Below are 24179 nucleotides of genomic sequence, written 5' to 3'. Positions count from 1 at the left end.
TGTCTTGTATCATCCACATCTTCGTCAGACTCTCATTTTCCTCAGGCGCCCAATCAATGGCATCCCGGAGGAAGTCTCTCCATGTACCACTCTGTATGGCTTTGCGCACTCGGGCAATGACGGGGTCAGATTCGGCCACTTCTCTGATGTCTTCTAGACTTAAGGCTTCAGCCAAGCGTCACTCAAGATCATCTTGATGCAGTCTTCCACTTCGTCAGGTCATCTTGCTTTTCATAGGACATGGGGTGGCGCGACAGAAAGTCAGCAGGGTGTCTTGATCTTGGTCTGTAGTCTACCGCCATCTGATAGTGTTGCAATTGAATGGCCTACGGAGACGGGTGAGAAGCTGACCCTCTGAAGAGTGGGACTAGAGGCTGGTGGCCAGTGACAACCTTAAAGGGCTGGCCATTCAGGTACAGGTTAAAGTGCCTGCAAGCCCACTTGATTGCCAAGGCTTCCTGTTCAATTTGTGCGTACCATGCCTCAGTTGACGTCAGCGCTTTACTTGCGTATTTAGTACTGCCCACCACCCTGGTTCTTGTTCTTTAGCAAGTGCGGCTCCTAGCCATACTGGGGTGGCATCTGCCAACAGTTCAGTGTGCTCTTGAGGGTTGAAGTATGCAAGCATGGTGTTGTTGAGTAGGGCGTCTTTGATCTTTTGACAAGCTCCCTCCTCTTGGTGACTCCAGATCCATTTTACGTCAGTCTTTGTGAGGGCCCTGAGTGGTTCTGCCAGAGTCGCAAGGACAGGGATGAACCTCCCTCAATACGTGGCCTTGCCTAGGAAACATCTTGTGTGAGGGCGCGGGCGCTCGCTTGATTGCCTGTGACTGACAGGGGTCTACTTGAATTGTGTCTTGGTTGAAGACATACCCAAAAAATTCAATAGAAGGCTGAAAGAAGGAACATTTGTCATGTTGTAATGTCATCCTGTATTTGCTAAGGCATTTTGAGTGTCATTCAGGGGCTTGTGGTGGTCGACTGCCGTGGCAGATTGGTTCAGTATTAAAAGAAAGGGAGGATTCCTAAAAGATTCAATCAGGGACCAGGAGTAAGTAATTTAAGAAAAACACAGGTCCAAAAAAGACCAACTCTTGGGATCCTTCTTAGTGTTACCCTTCTATCTCAAAAACGCCCACCGTCTCTGAGCAAGTTTTGTTATTACACAGTACAAGAAAAAAGGAAGACATGCATGCAAAAAAACCTCATCTTCTAGTCTTATTTAAAAATTCTTGAACACTTTATTACAAGTTCATAAAATCATGAATAATACACATTGATACAAAATTAATAAAAAACCGTATGTTTAAAACAATTTCCTAATTTTTGTTTAAGAAAAAGATGAATCTTTATACACAAATAGAATCATACATCACCAGATTATTCAAAATATACAAGAAATCACACTATTCATGGATGTCCAGTTATCAAAAGTTGTCGACGCAGCGTTTCGGTGTATTTATGATATCACCTTCATCAGGACAAAACAGTTCTGCAGGACGTGAATCAACCTCTCCTTGGGATTAGAGGTGATTTCTTCAAAGTATCTCAATGGATAGAGAGCTCTGATGTTGCTTGATTGGGTATCACATTCATTTCTGTCTGACTTGAGGACCCAATGGTGCGGATGTTGCTGGAGGGGTGCCACCGCTCTTAATTTTGTGGCGTAACTGCCTTACGCAAATGGTTCAATGACCCTTGATGCAGCGTGGCTAGTTTCTTTTAATTCTTGATCAGCACAGGTTTATCGTCTTATTCAATTTAGACCTTTTCGTTTTGTGTCGGCCTCCCTGCGCCCCTCTCAGCTCCTCGCCTTCAATTGAAGATTGGTTCAGTATGTCATTGCTGACATTCAGAACAGCAGGTAGTCCTGACAGGGTTTTGAATATAATGTTCTGTAAAAACTCATCCACAAACGAGATTCCAAAATGTAAGCGCTTGTATCGGCGCAGCCATAGGTGAGTGCTGAATGTGGTGATACCAGCTTTCTTCTGCTAGTGGCAGCAGGTGGTACCTGGCTTGAGGACCACCTTGCAGAACCACCAGGAGCCTTTGACATTTGCTATATCGTCCATGGTGGGTGTGATATGCCCTTTCGGCTAGATGGTGTGGTTGGGTAGTCACTTGTCGATACACAGATTCATTTTCCCAGGTTGTTTAGTTTTTTCTGCAATCACAATCGAGGAGACCCATAGGGTTGGTCCTGATACCTTCTCTATTACACCTTGTTGTTCTAGGTCTTCCAGCTCTTTCTCAACCAGCAGTGGGAGGTGGAACAGAATGCATCAGTGTCTAAGCACCACTGGTGCGACCAAAGGATCAATATGCAGTCTTATCGGGGAGCACTTGAAGCAGTTCAATCCTTTGAATAGCTCTGGAAACTGGTTCAGCAGATCGTCAATTTGGTGTGACCATACACTCTTGGCAAAGGACACCAGGCCAAAGTCTTCTGCTGTGTGGTTGCCAATTAGCATGTCAGCCTCCTGGTCGATAACATGAATCGTTATCATGACTACTTGATCATTGGATTGTATGAGCACTAACCTCCACCCTCTGAGGGATAGCGGGGATTGGCTTCTGTAAGTGAAGATCTTGGTGCGAGATGGCATTGATTGGGGCTTGGATCGAAGGTGTTTGTACTTTTGGATCCCCATTCATCTTCCCTGCCGCAGTACCTGCATTTAGGCCTCATTATCAGAAATTTCCGTCCCCTGGCAGTGTCACTCGGGCTCTTTGTCCCAACAGAGTCGACGAGCTCTATCTGGACTTTTTCTGGTTTCAATGGGGCCTGTGCAAATGCCAGGTCCATTTTGTTGCCTCATAAAGTGACTAGGTCTTGTGTTCGTGCCCAGATCAGAATGTCTTTAAGGCTGATGTTGGGTTGGCGCAGAATTAGGCCACTCAGCATTTTTTTCTTGGCATCCTTGGATGACCTTTGCCCGGATTTCCTTGGGTTAGTCATCTGCTGTTCAGGTGCTGGCTAGTTTGTGTAACCTGCCATAGAAAGTGCTGATGAACTCTCCTTTGTGTTGCTGGGCTTGGCTTAGTTTGAATCTCTTGCAGTCCGGGTTTAGCTGCGGGTAGAAATGGGCATTGAGTGCCCTCGAGGCTGCATGTCTGTGGCAAGGCCAGTGTTTGGCAGGTGTTTCAATATCTTATCTATTTCTTCTCAGGCATAGTGGAGGAGTAGTGACCTCTTGACTGCTCCATCAGTCTCTCTCGTAACAAAAAGTAATTTTCAAGTAGCTTGATCCAGATCTTTTGTCGTGGGGAGGTGGTCTCTGGGTGAGTCAGCTGAATGATGCTAGCACCCCTGTGAGGGCATGTTGTACTGGGGCTTGCAGTTCATTCTTGGGGCTTCACTGAGTGCCTATGATCTGACTTGCTTTCCTTTTCTTCTTCTTGTTTGCTCTTGTTTTACTGTAATTTGTTCCTTTTATTTATTAATTGTTTCCTCTTCTTCCCGCCCCTTCTGTATTCTAGGGGGTGGGGGCTTCTGGAGTCTTGAGCAGCAGCCTGGGTCGGTATGTGGCTGTCTGGGCCTTGCTGTGGAGCCCTCTCCTTTCTTCTGTTGTTTTTTTTATTGTGTTCTACTATATATATTTTTGTCCTTTCCTTTTGCCTCCCTTTCTGTCTTCTGAAATGCTCCTGGGGTCTGGAGCCGCAGCCTAGACTGTTCGGTGGCTCTCTCAGCCTGACAAATGCTTCTCCACGGGCAGAGAGCCGTCAGGATCAAATGCGTTGTTGTGCGGTGGGCGGGGCTTGTCCCAGCTCACTACGCACTGTGGTCTAATCGCTTGGCCCAGCCGACGAGAGTATCGACGGCCGGTGCATCGCTCCTTGTTTCTGTGACGCTGGTCTGCAGGGCACGTGGAAATCCCGAGGTGGTGATGCGGTCAAGGTTGGCAAGTGAGGCATGCGTTCTTCTCCTCGCGGGAGTGGTCCCGCCATCATCGCCAGTGTGGTGCTGTGTGGTAGACCTTCTTTGCGCTTCGTGTGCCTCTGGCCTAGATATACTGCAGCACTAAATACCTGACAACCAGACTCGTGTGTACTGGTCTCGGAGTTAGCTCTTGAGCCATTTACTCCTTTTTATTAGTACCCCTTTGGCCACGCCTGGTCAGAGGATGAAGTGCATTTATATCCGGTGGTCCTATCTGGCAGCAGGACTACTGCCTGTTACAACTACCACTATGCCATCTGTACTGCTGTTGTATATGTCATTCAGAATCATGCTATATGTTGTAGACATGGTTTATCTCTCATATGAGTTGTAAGCATGGCTCCCAGGTTGTATGTCTCTGCCCATTTTAGGACTGTTTGTAGTGTATTTGGTAGACTACGGAGTACTGTCCATAGGGCCTAAAAGAAAGAGTCTTTACAGTCACAAATAGATATAAATATTTTAGCCTGTTTCATGTTGTTGCACAGTATCTTAATGGTTTTACCTTTATTTATGGTCTTACTTATTCTTATATTGTGCTGAGGATGATTCATTGCTAAATGTGTTAAGCTTCCCTATTGATTTCTTTAGTGAATAGTATATGTGTGTATATATATAAATGTATAATTTTGTTTGTATATATGTATATACCATATTGATGAAATTGTCCTTATTATTGTTGATGTATTAATTATGATGTAGCATTTTTCTTCTTCCATCAACAATTTCTTGTATTTATTGGTCTCCTTTCTAATGCTTTTTCTATTTATGTATATTTGCTCATGTTTTCATGATATATCAGCCGGTTTTTGCACTTTATTGCACTTTTGCACTCTTTTCACTTTATTAATTTTGTGTGGCTGTTGGTAATTTGTAAAGGTTTAAAATGATCATGCTCTGGCTCATTTTATGAGCTGAATTTCTTGCACTATTTCGTTGCACTTTTTTATTATTCATGTGGTTGGTAATTCATTTTTCTTGGCTATGTCCGTTTGACCTCCTGTTACTAAATTTAGCTTTAACTGGTATTTTGAATTGGCTATGACTTAGGGTACTTGCCCTTTACTTTTTCTGTTCATTAATTTTCATCATTTGGTTTTATGGAGCCTGTTTAGGAATTATTATGGTTTGAAAACCTTATTCCTTCACTGTGACAAATTTCTCTGTTAACCATGATGTTTTGAACATATGCCTATGAGGTTTTTCTTATATTTATAAAAAACTTTTTTAGCCACTGTGATTACAATGTTAATAGTATTTTTACTATGTTATTGCTTTTGTGGGAGGGGTTGAATTAAGGGTCGGCCAGTATTTAACCACATGTCTTTCTGGAGCTGTCATGTGATCAAGTCCAGGTTACCTGGACGAAACGCGTCATGCTGCCGTTCCTATCTATGGATTAAAGCACTTTATTTTTTACTGAAGTCCTGGTTGTGGTCTGTACCTGTTGTCCGTGTTGGTGCCTTGCTGGGTTGCTGACATTACAGGATTGTGAACCCATATATATATATATATATATATATATATATATATATATATATATATATATATATATATATATATATACCTCTTGACTTAAAATTGCAGATCATGTGAAGTATTTTAGTAGGTAATTCCAATAAGGTGAATAGAAAAGTGTTTGCAGTTGTAGTGCTTTGAATTACTTAAAGACCACAATCCCTATAGAACGGTGTCACAATCATACATGATGTCATCAGGGATGAATTCCCTGATGTCATTCACGATATTAGTGATGTCATCAATTATGTCATTAACATGTCATAAATGATGTAATATGATGGGTCTTAAGCAGGGCATGACAGAGAAACAAGATAAAGTCAGCTCAGTAAACTTTAACTGGTCAATTTCATTTTTTTTTCTTTTCTACCTTATTTCAAAACATAACTATATAACCACTTTAACATTTGTGTTTTTCAGTGAATGTCTAGGGCCTTTTAACATAAGCCTAAATCTTATTAACATACCTAATTACAAAGACACTTGGACCTTTGTTTTTTAGTGAATTTTAGTTTTTAAAAAAAGTAGAGTATGATCTTATGATCATACCTAACTATAACATAATTTTGAGTTTTGTTTTTTGCAGTAGATTTCTGAGGTCTGTTGATCATATTCACCCATGTCTCCCACTGAGCACAGCTTTTGGCCATGAGCAGAGGGTTGGGCAGTCAGGACCTGCACCCAAATTCCCAGGGGCATTCAAACAGCTGCCACACACAACCTTTGGTCGTGGGCATCAGGGCATTGGCCACAGCGCCTGGCCTTCAGCCAGGCCCAGCACCCAACAATCCCACCCTGCAAGCAGCAAATCCTCGGCATTTATTTTTATTTTTAATCTAAGTTTTGCTGCCCGCTTTTTCTTCTTTTTTTGTTCAGTCTGAAAAAAATGTTTATAAAAATGAAATTAGGTTTTTAAAAACAAAAAACAAACTACCTTTCATGCTTGAAAAAATAGAAAAAACGTAAGTATTGTTTGTCATGTTTGTCAGCCGTACACAGTGTGGGGTTGGCAAAAGTTCTTGGCTTCTGGCCGACCCCCGGTGGGTAGACAACCCTCACAACTTGATGGCAGTATTGTACTACCAGACCAATTAGTCTTCATGACCAGCAGATCCACCGCACACATTCTGCAGACCCTGTTCACCATGATACATACCTTGACCCCTGACCTGAGGGCTGCTGCTCTTTTTCTTGATGTGAATAAGGCCTTTGATTTCTTAGAGTGGCCCTATCTGTCCTCTTTGCTAAAATGGATAGGTCTCAGCAGTGGGTACATCTGACGGATCCAGGTGCTTTACACTGCACCGCCTTTGGGTGAATGGAGTGGTTTTGCTAGCTTTTTTAATCAACAGAAACTAGCCACAGGGCTGCCCATTGTCCCCGCTTCTATTTGCCAATGAAATGAGAATTTGGTGACCCGCCTCCACCAACATAATGCTGCACGTAGCTTGTACTTTATGATGGTAGGTTTGTTGTGTCCATATCGGTGTAATTTAGGCAGCTGGCTACTTACCTACCACCAATTGTGTGGGAATAACTTCAATTTGTGCGGGAATTCATTCATCAGGATCACAATCAATTGGTCTAAATCTATTTCTTCCCTCAAGCTGCTGCAACGCTGCTATTTGCCATTGATTTTCCCATTAGATGAGTGGACTCTGATTTAATTCTCGGTGATCAGGGTGAGTAGAGACAGTGGGGAATTGTGTGGCAAAAATAACGGGCGGACCATGATTTGGGTGAGGGAGCGTTTACCTTGATGAGTCAACCTGCTGCTCTCCATGGCTGGAAGAATAATGATTGCCAATATGATCTTACTTCCCAAGTTCGTGTACCTTTTTGTCAATCTCTGGCTGCCTCTAACACTAGCCTTTTCAGAAAGACGCAGATCCTTATTCATCACTTTGGCTGGAGGAGGGAGACAGCTGAAATTGGCATGAGAGGTCTTCTTAACTCTACTGTTTGAATCAGGGTCTGTGTCCCCAGGATATGGATCTCTTCTATAATTGTGGACAAGCACATATTGTGCACCAATGGATATGCCCTGTACCTTTCACTCCACATGTGGCTGTCAAGGGAAACGCAAGTGCAAGCAATTAGAAAGAAAATGGTGCACCAGCTGGCAATCTGCAACCAAAACCACTGTCAAGAGAGCCCTCAACCACTACTTCTGGCTGCTGAAGGAGACGAAAATGAATGCCCTTGCGGACCACTTTGAAGCCAGCTCCAACCACAGCAAGGAACTCTTCAACATTGCCAGAGAGTTTGCCAACCTCTCTGCCACCATAAAAAGCATAACCCCTTCCTGCGAACTGTGCGGCACCCTGGTAGACTACTTCCACAACAAGATCTTCACCATTTACAAGAACTTTGAACCCCAGCCCACCACTTCCAACTTCATCAGCTACCACGCTCCCACAAAAGCAAGCCCCGAACATCGACTCACAACCTGGGACCAGCTTAGCACACAGGACACCAGAAGCCATCATGAATTCTGTCCACTAAGGAGCCCCCACTGACCCCTGCTCGGACTATACAGTCAACCTCAGAAGCAACAAGTTTAGCATCATGCTCCCCACCCTCTTCAAAGCCTTCATTACCACAGCCACCTTCCGTCCAAAATGGAAACAAGCAGAAGTCAAATCCCTTCTCAAGAAACCATTTGTTGAACCCAGCAAACCAAAAACAACAACCTCGTCTCTCTGCTTCCCTTCCCTGCCAAAGTCCTCAAAAAAGCCTTCAACCACTAACTCTCAAAACACCTGTGAAAACAACCTCCTCCTCCTCGAAACCACCCAATCCGGATTCTGCACTAACCACGGCCCCAAAACCACCTTGATTGCAGCCACCAATGACATCAGAACCCTCCTTAACCGGGGAGAAACCAAAGTCCTGATCCTCTTCAACCTCTCATCAGCATTCAACACCATATTCTACCACACCCTTATCAAAAGACTGCATCTCATCAGAATCCAGGGAGATGCCCTCAAATGGATTGCCCCTTCCTCACTGGAAGAACCCAGAGTGCCCGTCTATCACTGTTCACCTCGGATCCCATGGACATCATCTGCGGCATTCTTCAAGGATCATCCCTCAACCCCATGCTGTTCAATAACCCCATGACCCGCTTGGCCAACATTGTTAGAGCCCATGGACTAAACATCATATCCTACTCAGATGACAACCAGATCATCCTCCTGCTCTCTGAAGATGCCCACAACTAAGAGACCCAATTTCTGCAGGTGTATGACGAGGGTCACCGACTGGATGAAAAACATCTGCCTGAAACTGAACACAGACAAAAAGTAAGCGCTGATCTTCGGCAATAGCACCTCCCCGTGGAACCACTCCTGGTGGCCCTTGGAACTACGACCCTCACCCACACTGACATACCATTCTTGAAACCTCGGCATAATCCTGGACAGTAAGCTCACCATGAAAACCCAGATCAACGTAGATCTCCCTGCCTGCTTCCTCAAACAATTTTCAAATGGCTCCTCATAAACACCAGACACACTGTCACTCAAGCCCCAGTCACCAGCCACCTAGACTACGCAACGCACTCTACAACGGAATTTACCACTCATCTCCTTTAGAGTCTGCAGACCATACAGAACTCCATGGTCAGACTCCTCCTCAACCTCCCCATACAGAAGAGATGTCAATTCAATATGCTGATCCACACCTACAAAGAAAGTCCTGCACAACTAAGGATCAGACTACATCAACCGCCTGAACTTCTATCAGCCATCCAGACACTTGCGTTCCTCCTCTCTATTCATCGAACACCCCCCCCTCACCCACTGAAGCAACAGTGGAGGAATCTCCTTCTCCTAGCTCGCAACTATATCCTGAAACAACCTTCTTCTGCACCTCGGGACCTCCAGCTCTCTTCTGGAATTCGTAAAACACTCAAGACCGGGCTGTTCAACTGAACCCACAAGAGGCAGCAACACCATCAGTGCCTGGATACCCTTCCAGGTGATTAGCTGCCCTTCCTGATTGATTAATTGATTGACTCCACCATGCCCCTACACGCAGTGATCTCCATGACCCTGACTCACCCAACTGGCGGCACAGACACCGTGGGCTGCCTGATTTGGGCTTGGGCTGGACTCTGCAGAAGGGTGAGCCTTCTAACTCTGTATTCACCTGCACTACCACTGGCACAGAATCGGACTCTGCCCCCCCTTGTTGGAGGACCAAGTGTACAGACAAGTGCGCCATCTCCAGTTGACAACTATGGGGGACCACTAACTCAACGCCACTTCTTTAATACAGGTTACCGAAACAGAGCTTTTAATTTGGGGTAGCACATTTGGGAAGGTGTTAAGTAGGACATTACAGAGAATTTCATATGTAAAAGCTTCGGTATTCGGTAACATGAATTTAGCTTGTAACTCAAAGAATATTAACAAAGCCCCTTCTTCATGTATATCCTGAAGGAAGAAAATACCAGCTGATATCCAGGATTCCCAAAATGTGATGTACGTTTTAAACTTTAGTATAGGATTGGGCCAAAGAGAAATCATAGCAGAATCTCAAATATATGACGAAAAAGAAGCATTAAAGTCAGTAAAAACCAGTTTAGTGGATGCTATGATGGGGAGGATTTAAAATGTATTTGAATTGGACATAGACAAAAATGATAGGAGAGGAAATGGCGAAACTAAATTTTGTTCTATCAGTAACCATTTAGGGGAATATCTAGGGTCCGTACAAGTAAACCAAAGGGAACCTTGTTTTAAGATAAACGTTTTATGATATTTGAGAAAATCAGGCAAACCAAATCCACCATTAAGTTTGAAAAGTTTAAGTTTGGTATGGCCAATATGAGGTGGTTTATGATTCCAAACAAATTTGGAAATAAGCTTATCAATTTGTTATTAAGAAAAGAGAGGTAACTGTACAGGGATCATAGATAAAGTGTTAAAGATAATTGGGGCTAATACCATTTTGACGGTTTAAAGTTTCCCCCAGCAAGATAAATGTAGTGGGGACCTCTGGCGATTTTTATCTGTGATTGTGGTAATTAAAATATCACAAAAGAGAGTAATCAAGGAATATGAAAAGAGTATACCTAAATATTAAAATGTCTCTTTTTGACAAATATTATCGGTATTATTAAGTACTGAAGGTGTGCAATGGACATTAAGGGGAAAGTATTCTGTTTTATGAGTATTCAATGTATAACCAGAAACAATAGCGTATTCACGTATAACATTTAAAACTGCAGGTATAGATGCGACTGGATTACTAAAGTATAGTAGGACATCATCACCATAAGCAGACGTTTTAAGATTAACGTTAGTTAACTCTATTCCTGCAATATCAACAGAATTCCGAATATGAGAGAGGAAAGGTTCAATTGCTAATAAAAAAAGAAGAGGTAACAATGGACAACCTTGTCGGGTTCCTATATAAAGAGAGGAGCAGGGGAGCCATATAATGTTGAAACCATTTTTATAAAATTATTACCAAAATTAAAAGAAGATTGCGTTTGAAAAAGAAATTGCCAATTACCTTTATCAAATGCTTTCTCCGCATCTAGAACAAGAAGGCCAGCAGGAGAAGTAAAGGTAGAAGCATGAAAGAGGAGCCATGTGTTAACAACACAGAATCTTATTGACATAAAACCAGATTGATCTATGTGAATAAGGGACAACAAACTCCGAGCTAACCTGGTAGCTAGGATTTTTGCAAACATTTTAAAGTCCTAATTTATTAGGTAAATAGGTCGATAATTTGAAGCCTTAATGTGGTCTTTATCTGGTTTTGGCAAAACTATAATTAAAGCTTCCATAAAAAAGTCTCCAAGTAAGCCAGATTGGGTGAATGTAGTGAATAAATGATGTAAGTGAGGGATGAGAATATCAGAAAAAGTTTTATAAAATTCTGCTGGAATGCCATCTGGACAGGGGGCTTTTGGGGTTTGAGCAACTGAAAAGCAATTAAAAGTTATTCTGTAGTGAGAGGGCTATCTAATTTGGCTTTATCCGACTGGGAAAGCTGTGGTAAATGAGCAGAAATAAAACAATTGTCAATAACTTGAGGATCAAGGAGATTTTGGGCTACTGTATAATGAGGAATAAAATTTCAGGAATTAATCAAGAATATCTGAAGTAGATACAGCAATGGTACCATTATCTTTGTGTATAGCATGATTTGATTTCTATCTTTTTTGAAGCGAAGATAGTTAGCTAAAAGTTTCCTTGACTTGTTTGCATTAAAAGCAAATTTAGCTTTCTGATTAGCTATCTGAATACCTGCTCCTCTGCTTAGCATTGAATTATATTAATTTCTAAGTTTTTGCAATGTGGTTTTAATAACAATATTTTGAGAAGATATAAATAATCGCTCACATTTTAATGTCTGCTTTTCTAAGTGTAATAATTTGGTGTTATATGTCTTATTCTCATGGGCCATTACAGAAATACCCACCCCTCTTAAGTATGCATTAAGCATCCCATTTTATAATAGGGGAGGTCACACCATCAGGATTATGTGAGAAATACGCAGGAATAGCTGTTAAAGATGTGTCTTTATGAACATCTTGAAGGACAACATCTACATTAATGCACCACTGAGAATGAGAGACAGGAAAATTATTAACTTGTAAATGAAGTGAAATTACTGCATGGTCTGAAATTTCAATTATTCCAATGGAAGGTTGAGTTATAAACTTCACTAAGTCTCTAGACACTAACAAATAATCTAAGCGTGAATTAGAGTTATGTGGATTAGAGAAAAAGGTGAATTCTTTCTGGGGAAATGTAGTCTCCAGATGTCAACAAGCTTAGGGCCATATGTATCAACAAACTATTTTGCATTTCCTAAATAGCGAATTTTAAGGAATCGCTATTTAGGAATTGCAAAATGGTATGTATGAAAAAATTCGCTATTTTTTAGCGATTCCTTAATATTCCCTATTTGCGAATTCGCATTTAGCAAATTCGCAATTAAGGAATAATTTCCAATGCATTCCTATGGGCCAGGAGGCCCATAGGAATGATTGCGAAATAATTCTCAAATTGAGAATTCGCAATTTGCTAATCGCAATTTGAGAATTATTTCAAGGGTGCAGGGGTGTCTCAAAGACACCCTGCTGCACCCCTGAAATGTACATGTGTGTGCATATGGCGCATATACATGCCCTATGGGCATGTGTGTGCATCACATGCCACCTTAAAAAATGCCAAAATATGCATTTTTTGAAGAATTCGCAAGTTACCATCAACTAAAAGTTGGTGGTAATTTGCGAATTCTTAACCATATTTCGCTAGCCAAAAATCCTACATACATAGCATTTAAGGAATCGCAAAATTGCTATTCCCTAAATGCTATGGCAAAATAAGGAATCGCACAACTTTGCAATTCCTTATTTTGGGAATGTTTCATACATCCCAAAACATGCAAAACGGCCGTTTGCGAGTCGCAAAGGCCGAAATTCTGCGAATTTCGGCCTTTGCGATTCAAAAACGGCTTGATACATATGGCCGTTAGTGTTTTTAAATAAAATTTTGAGGGAGTGAAACGCTTTGGGAGGTGTAAATTTGGTTGAAGATAGTCTGTCTAAAAGGGGGTCACTAATCAAGTTAAAATCGCCAACCACTATCGAGGAGACTCTCCCAAATTGAAGAATTTCAGTGGTAATACGAGCCCAGAAATTAGGATAATCTACAGTTGGTCCATAAATATTATTTAAATGTAAAATCATATTACCAAATTTCACTTGAAACAAAAGAAATCTGCCGTCAGAATCAGTTTGTTTATCTAAAATTAGCAATTGAAGAGTTAAAAAAAAAAGAATAGCCACACCATTCTTTTTACCTAATGCTGGGGAGGAGATAATCTGACCAACCCATTTCCTTTATATGTATGCTAAAATTTTAATTTTAAGAGTAATATTCATATACTAAGAAGCAAAATGAAGAGGAAAAATAGAGAAAAGAGTGAATAAAAATATAAGATTTGTAAGAAGCAGTAGAAGAAACAAAAGAAGTAGCTGAAGAAACAAAGAAACCATAAAATAAAGGATACATGTATATACAAAACAGTGAAGAACATACATAGATATTAATGAGACACACGTGTGCATATAAGAAAAGAGAACAGAGAGATACACCATACTAAAGAGTATCATATATTGAAACAGGAATAGTAAAGACCTAAAATATGTGTCACATATGAACTCCCACTTAGGCAATTAAGATAAACATGTATAAAACCATCTAAGCATTTTCAAATTGAAGAATCATGTGTACCCATTGAGAGAGGAGAGTGATTATCAAGAGAAGCTTCGTGGTGTATGGATCGAAGAGTCCATATTTGAAGCCAGAGTTTTTCAGCTGTGGTCTCAAATCAGCAAAATCTCGAAGTGTGGTAACAGTAATCGTAGCAAAATCATGATGAATGAAGATTTTAGTGTCATTAACCAGAAGAGAGGGAATTTCTTGAGCCGCTTTCCGAATAAGGATGAGATGGGGATGGCGAAGAACCTTAAAAATGACAATGACTTGCTGAGGTTTAGTTTGGCCTGGTTTACGGTGAGATGGATTACAATGTGCTTTATCAATCAAAAGCTTTTCGGAAAACTTCAAGTTTAATAAATTAGGCAATAGGTTCTCATATAGGTCTGCAATCATTCCCTTCTATATCTTCAGGCAAATTAAAAATACGCTAGTTATATTGCCTATTTCTATTTCTTTCTGTATTTTTTAATTTCCATGGCAATACTGTCTGTATTTGCTCTAACAGCCTTTAATTTCTCCAGAATAGTAATAAGGGAAAGTTCCGATGTATCTACCATTTTTGACTTAACAGGCGGAGGAGAAACAGTCTGTTTACGTTTATTTCTTGAAGCTGTGCTTTCCATGCTCAAGAAAATTGAATAAATATAAGCAAAACTGGGATATAACAAGATAGAAATGTAGATAAATATGCCAAACCAGTGCATCAGCTAGAACCAACAGTGGGAGGTTACTAAAGCCAAATCCATGCCCTCTCCAGATATAGAACTCCACCTCTCTGACAGGAACATCGGAGCCAAGCTGAGGGAAGCCTTGATGAAAAGAATCCAGAAGTCAAAGGAAACCAGAAGTCGTCAGCGCCACCAAAAACCAACAGAAAGCACTTCCTTGTGGGCAGGTAAGGGTCCACAACAACAGGAATTGTGAAAATCGGCATTTAAACCTCGTCGTTAGGACAGGTGTGCCGGAGCTTCAGTGGCGAGCTTCAATCTTGAATCGCGCACTCACGAGTATTCAATAAAACAAGTTTTAAACCTGTTTTATTTTAATCCCCTGGACCCGCCACCAGGACTCTGACGGGTCCAAGGAATTACATTGCTGGTGGGGGAGTGGTGGGCACTCCCTTCACTGTGCATGAGGTGTTTGGCCGGCGCTCTCAGGCCAGCTAAATCCCTCATGCACAGTGTAGCTTTCTCCAGCCTCAGCTGCGTTGCTGGGGCTGGAGAGAGCAGGCGCAGGCTCCCAGTCTGCCTGGGAGCGCAAGTTGCCGGCGCTCAGGCCAATACTGATGCTGCATTGATGCAAGAGCAGATTCAGGATTGGCCCCAGGGCAGGCTGAGAGCCTGTGCCCAGGGCCAGAAGCAGAAAGAGTCTGTGCAGCGGCAGGTGGGGGGAGGTGGCGGCGGTGTTAAGGTAAGTTTCTTTTTTTTTTTTTGTCCCGAGCACTCCCCATCTTCCTCATTCCTCCTCCCCACTTCCCTCCTCCGGCCCGCCCTCCCACTTTGGCAGAGTACGGAGTGCTACTGATGTAGATCAGACATTTTAAGAGAGAGAAAAACACAAAACCAGAAACGGAGGAGGAATAGAAAGACGGAAAAACTGTCACAAAGGGAAAAAGCAGGAACCTGCACTAGTGATAGAAAGAAGCAGTGAGTGTCTGGTAGTGGATTAGAGAGACCTGAGGTGTTTTCGCAATTAAGTAGCCATGGTTTCAGCGTGCTGACATTTAATAGCGCTGGTCGGGCTTCTGAGCAGAGCTTTGGGCACCAACTCTTACTCTACTGAAAACTAAGCAGTGGTCGCATATGACGAAGACTGGCATAATTCTCCTATCGGCGTGGCCCATTGGCCAAGTGCAGTGCGGGAGTGGGCTAGCAAGTATCGCACTGGCTGATTCGTGATTGTTTTGTCAATAAACCTGTTTACCTATCAAACGCTCTTTCCTGCTTACACCTTGCTAACAATACTATTGATTAATGCCTTACTCAGTTGACTCTTTTGTGTAAAAGTAGGCTTGTGAATTCTTTTTTTCCACCATCGCTATCATAATTTCTATATTTTTCTAGTACATGTAAATGCACAAGTTTCACCATTTCACATAATGTGAAACTGTTTTAAGTAGACAATATCTGCTGAGAGGCATTTTGTTCTTGAAATGATCCTTTATACTTGAAAATGCCTCCCCCCTCTGTATCTTGCGTACCTTTTCTGTGGGAGGTATACCGTTTCAGGAAAGTGTTGCTTGAGACATCAATGACATGTCAAACATCATTGCATGAAAGTTAAAGATATTTTGTGAAGAAAAAAGTTTGCAAATTTCACACAGCTCCTTTTCAAAGGCATATGATTACATGTCTATGGTTATTACTCCAATCTATGATTTACTTAGACCTACCCTCCTATAATGGTTCCTTAATTACTTGGGCTTCTTAGTAGAGGTGGGTGAGCCACTGATAGCTCGAGCCAGATTTGAGCCAAATGCCTAGCTCTGGCTCAGCGCGAAGTCCTCTTGGACCCTTGATCTGAAAACCAGCCAAGCTTTCATGTGCTTTCGGCCTGCCTCACGTGCTCTTCATGCACCAAGAAGAATTTAAGGCAAAACTTGAACCTCTAGATGCCAAACAGGAGAGACAAAGAGATACCTGGCTGTTGGCTGCATTGCACAAGCTGAAACCAGAAATCCTGTTATCAATCCCAGCTACCATGTTTCACCAAATTGTGTGATTCTAGCTAGGCAGATGCATTTCTTGTATTTGATTTAATAGACAATAATGTTGCTTAGTGTACAATAACGAGCTATGTCACATATCGAGGGGAAACAACCTTTACAACGCAACTTTTACAACGCACTACCATTACAACGCAGTCATTACAATGCAACATCCCTTACAACGCATGCCATTACAACGCAACCATTACCACGCATAACACTACAACGCATACAATTACAACTCATGTCATTACAATGCAGTCATTACAACGCATACCATTACAATGCATACCATTACAACACATAGTACCCTTACACTATCCAACACTTACCCTACTGTTGCACCCCCTGGAGTTAGAATAGTAATTTTTACCCCTACACTATCCAATACTTACCATACATGCAATGTAATGGTATGCGTTGTAATGGTATGCGTTGTAAAGGTAGTATGCCTTGTAATGGAATGCATTGTAAAGGTAGTTTTTTAAAATTCGTTGTAATGGCATGCGTTGTAAAGGATGTTGCGTTGTAAAAAATGCGTTGTAAAGGTATGCGTTGTAAAAGTATGCGTTGTAACGTCATACATCCCATATCGAGTGCAGTTGACAACTGACTTGCCTCTGCATTCACTAATAGCATTGTCGTTAGGGTTGGAGGCATGATTGTTTGTAAATTCATGTTTTAAAACTATCAATTTTAATAACGGTCTCTGAATGCAATGATATAATCTGATATACTAAGGTGAAATGCTTCTGCATATTAAAGAAATACACTTTTTGGAATTTTAAAGAGACCTCATCATGTTTTTATATAATTTCTCTTTGCACAAATCAAATGCGAAACATTGTCAGGGTGCGGCTCGTGCACGGGCCTTTAGAGCCAAGCCAGACTATTGACTCGGCTCCCACTGTTAATTGGTTGGCTCCCCCACCTCTACTTCTTGAGCCATTCCGCCAAATAAAAGTTTGTAATGATATTTTGTTCAACCTTGACAGTTCTCAGCGCTGTAAACGGTTCGTGAATATGTGGTTTTACACAAGGACCAACCTGGAGCTAATATTATGTGCTGCACTATGCATTGTTTTACTTGTCCTACTCATCTTAGGCCTCCAGGAGTGGTCTTGTCTCTAAATACTTTGAAGTTATAAGCGAACAATCTAAGATAAAAAGACTTACATAGAGAAAATGATCACAGTGCATCATTCGGAGGAAACAATTCAATTGTGTACAGTACTGCCCCCCCCCCTCCCCACAAATGGATGAATACGTTAGAAGGCTAATTTTACACAAATGTAACCCCGCAGCCCTATGGCCATTATCGCTTATAAAGGTTAACTCATTCGTTGGTGGAGAGTCAATTTGTATTAGTACATGCAGTTAAAGACATGCCAGCATGTAAAAATCTGTCCTGTCTTTAAAACCACAGCGATTCACCTTCTCACCACTCCTGTCCGAAAGACCGATGCTTCATGGCTTTTTCTTGTAATGATAAGAGCCATGAGGGCCTCTGGGAGGCGCGGAGCCTCGGCTGATATGTCAAAGCAAATGCCAATACGCGTGACGTGCGCAGTTGCTCTCTTCCTCGCCGCGGGCTGTTGCTTTGCCGCCCCCAAGGCAATTTCTGTCATTAAGGAGTCTCTGCAAATGAATGAGGCTAATTTCTTAGTCAGAAACATCAATATCGCACAGAAATCACCGACTCTTACGAAAGCAAAGGGTGCTTCTTTTCCTCCAGACTTATCTATCAGACAAGTCTCTCTCCAAATTTTGATATGGCTGCTGTAGGTAAACAGTTTGGGCTTCATTACGAGCTGCCCCAGTGGTGGCTCCTCCGCTAGGGCACAGGAGCATCGCCCCACTGCTTTATGCAGTGTAAAAAAATGAAAACTAAAATGATAATGACCAGCGTTATTATCATTTTAGTTTTCCGTTTCCTGGTGTGGGCGCGTCGGGCTGGACTGCTAAAGCAGGGGCCATGAGGAGGGGTGGTTGCTCCACTCTAAATTGCGCATAACTGTTTAGCCGACCTTCTCGGGCTAACCATAACAGTCATGCACACTTTGCATGTTCTGCACCCAGGCTGCAATACAGCCTGGGTGCAGAACATGGCCAGGCCCCCATTCCTTGTCTGAGCGCCGAACCACGGCGCTCAGACCAATCACAATGCTGCAATGCAGCGTTGTGATTGGCTATGGGAGTCAGGAGCCTGAGTGCTTCCGGGTTCCTGCTTCCGAGGAGCAAGAGGCGGCAGCGAGCGGACTGAGAGGAGGCGGTACGCCAGACTGAAGGCAAGTGTTTTTTAAAATTATTATTTATCATTTTAATTTACATCCCCCCTCCTCCTCCCCCAGAGTGGGTGCCACTGTGCCTAGAGCAAACTCTCTTTAAGAAGGAAGGCAGGGATTCTGCTGCGGATGATTCTGTGTGCTCTGAGATCCAGTACAGGGGTGGCCTTAGGCATGTGCAAGCTGTGCACCTGCACAGGGCCACCAAACCCCAGGGGCCCCCCATGCCAATATATATCCTTAATATAATAATCTTCTGAGGATGGATACATATTTGCGTGGCGGCCCCTGGCAGGGATTTGGCAGCCTCCGGCTCTGTTCCACTTCCAAACACCCTGACCCCCCCGCCCCCCTTCACTGGCCTCCACACCTGCGTTCCTCCTGGTTCCTGATTGGCTTCTTTTTTTCCCTACCCACTGCTGGCCCGCTGGTACCATCCTGAGCTCCGGGGGGCTCCGCCCCGCCCAGACCCCCTCTTCTGGGGCCCCCTACCTACGCTCCCTGCCCAGGGCCGCCATGAGCCTAGAGCCACCCCGGTCCAGTAATCCCAGGTCCAGAAACATAGCACTGGTTTCAACACCTGATAAAATGTTGCATAGTGGGGGCTTCTTCAGGTGCATCATTGGGCCTAGCCAGGCCCAGTCAGAACTACAGGAGAAGATGATAAGACCCCACCCTGCAATTACTTGCCCTGATATGCCCTCCACTGCCACCTACACCTTAGCCCTCATCCACCAACCTGCCCTGATGCCCCACCACCCTTACCTCCTGCTCATAGCAGAGGGTAAATGGCAGCGGAACAGAGCTTGTTATCAGTCCAAAAGGTCATTATTGCGGTACCTTGTCAGAGCTGGGCCTGTGGTCCCATTATTGGAATAACAGTGTGTGTGGAGGTCAGAAAGGATGTGAATTGGGAATGGTATGTGTGAAACCTAGCACCGTAAAAAGAGTGTTTTTCAGGAGTTGGCTCCAGGGACCTGGCTAACAGAGCTTTATGTGGTGGCTTTAATACCGGAAAAGCAGCAGTGTTAACCACAAATAGGTATTGCTGGTTAGAAATAAGATGATTGGGCAAAGCTATTGTAGCGTCTTCCCCAGCCTGGGTACCCACAAATGAGAATAGTACACATGGAGCTTAGTATTACACATCTTTATTTTGCTGTGTGTAACTGAGAACTCACCATTCTAAATCAGCCTTCATTGCATTCTGCTCTAACACCTACATCATAGTTCTATGGAGTTAATCAGGAGCCAAAATAGTACAGTACTAACTCGCAAGTCATCACATCTCTTCTGTTACATCATTTTTTTTAATGTGTACAAAATAGATACATTTACACAATTACATCTCTTCAATCAATTTGTTTGGTGCTTCAATTGTTCGACCCGATCTTGTAACTGGAAACTGGGAAGTGTCACCATCAATGTCCAGGATCTGCCTTGATGGTGGAAAGGCACCAGCAGTCACTGGTGCATCAGATCCAGTCACTCCTTTAACATGTGGATCTGATGAATGAGGAGTTAAATGTGGAAAGTGAAAGGAGTCTCTGGTAATAGACTTCCCATGGCGCTGGGCAGTCACCATGTGTCCATTTGTAAACACCACTTGAAAAGCTTCTGCATCAAATGGAGCATCAGATTTTCTTTTCCTCATCTGGTGTTTGAGCAGTCGATCTCCTCTCCTAAACACAATGTTCTTCTCATGTTGTCTTTTGTGAGCGTAAGCCTTCACCTTTTGTTTCTGAACCACGTCCTTCCCACGATTTGCAGTCTCGTCTCTCTGATTTGGTCCACTGAGGGATCTTGGTTGTCATTGCTCTCCTCAACATCAATGTCACAGGACTTTCACCTGTGGTTGAGTAAGGTGTTAAACAATAAGCTTTCAAGATAGAATTTAACACAGTCTCTAAATCCAGCTTTTAACAGTTGCATGCTGCACTGCTTTCTTTAACACACTGATAACACCCTCAACTAGTCCATTGGCCTGGAGCCAAAGAGGTGTGCTCTTCTGATACTTTATACTCAGATGCTCTAAGAAATCTTTGAATTCACAACTGCTAAATGGCGGGCAATTGTCAGATTTCAACATGGTCGGAACACCTTATAACGCAAAGATACCATCTAGTCTTCCAATGACTCAGTCTTGAGTGGTAGATGAAAGATCCTCAATTAAGTGAAATCGCGAGTACTCCTCCACAATCACCAACAGGTGATGTCCATTGTAAAGTGGACCAAAAAAGTAAATGGCAATTCTCTCCTAGGCATGCCTCAGGAGTTCAGACATGTTTAAGGTGTGTTAAGTAACTTTAGTAGAAAGGCAATTGCACGGATGACAGGCCTATAGTTCCTTCTCAACCTGCTTATCGAGATACGGAAACCAGACTCTGTCTCGGAGAGCTCGTTTTGTGGCAACAATTCTGCGATGTCATTCGTGGGCCACTTCAATCATCTTCTGCCTCAGGTTTCTCCAGAATCAGAAATCTTGACCCTCACAATATAACTCCTTCCTGAGTTATGGACAGTTCACATTTGTATTTTTGATATTCACCATCACTGGTGAGAGGTCGAGGGCATCGATTCCATGACTGATGTGTTATTAAATCTTTCAACTTTAGCATGTCGCTGTCGTGGTTTGTGGCAGTGCTAATTTGGGCAAACTAGCAGCTGGTGTGTTTGATTTTACAATTAATTGATATTGGCTTCAGCTGTTTTGGATGATCTACCATGACATTAGATAGGCACTTTGGAAAAGTAGAGTTCTGCAGGGTTCTGATCCTTCCCTGGATAATGTACAATGTTATATGTGTACTCTTGTAATCATAGTGCCCATCGTTCAATGTGAGGAGGCATCTTGGCCTTTGAACTGCCAAATATAGTTGGTAAAGCTTGATGATCAGTTACCAGCGTGAAAGGTTTTCCATATAGGAGTACATGGAAATGTTTACAATCCTATACCACAGCTAAACTTGTATTTTCATGTAAATAAGCATGTTCTGTTTGGGACAAATTCCTACTTGCATATTGTATTGTACTGTAATTGCATTTATATAGTGCTTACTACCCCTGACGAGGCTTTATCGGCGAGTAGCGCGCTACTCCGGAACTCTTAATGGATTACAGGTGAATTAGTAGAGTGAAATATAAAATTGATTTAAGTGGTGGAAATGTGGTGGATTGAGAAGGATAGTGGAGGGATTGAAGAGGGAAAAGGTTTGCATTTATAAATCGCTTACTACCCGACGAGGCATTGAAGCGCTTTTTTTGCGAGAAGCACCATACTCTGGAACCCTTAAAAGATTAGTGGTGAATTAGTATAGTGAAATATGAAATTTATTTGATCAGCAGATATGCCACAATATGCCTTCCACCATTTGGGTGTCCACTGTTCTGTACAAGGATGGTTCCTAATCCGATTAGGCTAGCATCAACAACAACCTCTGTATGAAGCTTGGGATTGAAAATGCAATTTCAGGCGCATTCTCAATGACTTGTTTGATTTTCTTAAAACTTTTCCCACATTCGTGTGACCAATGATACGAAACATTCTTCTTTGTCAGCTCTCTCAATGGAACACTTACAGTGGCAAAGTATCGTATATATCTGAAACAGTAGCTGGACATGTTAGAAACTAATGCACCATGGAAACATCTTGTGGGTGATCAGCAGCTGACAGTGCTTGTACTTTAGCATGATCGGGTGTGATACCCCCATCAGGAAAGATATGGCCAAACAATTCTAACTTTGTCCTGTGGAATTCACATTTGTCTGCATTCAAAATCAAACCGGCATCTGCAAGTAAACAACAAACATAATTGTTTAGAGCCCTATTTTGCTATTTTTGAGTAGCTCCAAAAATGAATATTTCATCTCGATAGTTGAATGCATTCATGACAGGCTGTATGATACATCAAATGACGTCTTGAAAAAGTTCTTCAGTTGATGACACCCAAAAAAATTTAGGACCTGATTTAGATCTTGGCGGATGGGTTATTCCGTCACAAAGCTGAAGGATAGCCCGTCCGCCAGTATATAAATCCCATTATATCCTATGGGATTTATATTTTGGTGGATGGGATATTCGTCAGCGTTGTGACAGAGAAACCCATATGCCAAAATCTAACGCAAGCCCTTGGTCTTTTGTATTGAAACAGACCAACATGTGGAGAAAAGGCTGTAATGTACCTACAACTTTCTTCGAGTTCCAACTGATGATAACCTTTATTTAAATCAAGGCAAGAGAATACTTTTTCACCTTTTAATTGTATCATGTCAGCAATGTGTGAACCTAGATGTTGCTCTCGTTCAATTGCCTTACTTGCCTGACACACGTCAACACATATGCGTACTGCTCCTTCACTGTCCTTTTTGGGCATGAACATTATGGGAAAAACTCATGGTGTAGGACCAGTAGATAGCCCTGTGATATCGTGCTTTAGTAAATGTGATGTACCTATTTTGTGTGTACTTGCAGTTTACTATGCTGCTAACTGTGAAGTATGTGTTCTTGTCTGTGTGAATCATTCGTACGCTGCTCATTGGAATAGAAACCTGTTTAAATGCTGTCTTTTTAAATGGATCCTGTCACAAGTATCTAATAGATCTCTGCTCTCTTCCCTCAACTTTGTTCTCAGCAGCACTCTGTTAGATGATCATTAGATAACCTGGAAAGAGTCTGAGCAAACAAGACACAGTTTGGTGGTCTGAAGGGAAGAAGAGTACTCATCAGAGTAGCAAGACAAAGGAAAGAAAATATGAAAGATAAGATTTTTAAATGATAGAAAGGGGGAAAATAACTAAAATACACTACAAGGGAAGTCTAGAACTCAGAGGAGAAATCAGAAGAAGTGGAAGATGGAATATAAAAGATTTGATAGCATGTATAAAAGAAAAAGAGTAAGTGAAAACGTACTGAACAGGAATGGGAAACAATGAAAGAGACAAAGCTAAAGAAATGAAAGGAAAAAATATAATAAGACATCTGACAAAAAAAGATAGAGAAAAGAAAGACAGGAAAATAAATGATAACGTCAATTTATTGTAACATTTCTACCCCTTCTAGGCATTGTAATTAACAGATCTTAATATTACCCAATTTGGAGTACTTGTTTACTGACCTATTAAATGACGGAAATCAGAGTCTACCTTGCTCGGATTTATATTCTTGTCCTCCAACACATTACATTTTGTAAACAGTGAATCTTCACGAGAAATATTATATTACTTACATAAGCCCTAAAAGCCCCACTGTTCATGAGTATAAAGGTGCAACATTCTTTCACCTATGAGATTATGCAAACACAATCTTCCTTCACAAGAAGGATATCTATTGCTAAGCAATTTTGCATTATCACTGACTGAATAGCTATTAATTCAGAATTAATCTGCATTATAGCTCCAACTGTATTAGAAGCAAGCCGATCCACAAGTGTGGATAGCTGTCTAATTTTCACATCAATCATAGCCACACATTTATC

Source organism: Lissotriton helveticus, chromosome 5_1, assembly GCF_964261635.1.
Source record: "Lissotriton helveticus chromosome 5_1, aLisHel1.1, whole genome shotgun sequence".
NCBI classification, from domain to species: domain Eukaryota; kingdom Metazoa; phylum Chordata; class Amphibia; order Caudata; family Salamandridae; genus Lissotriton; species Lissotriton helveticus.
This window is presented reverse-complemented; position numbering follows the sequence as displayed.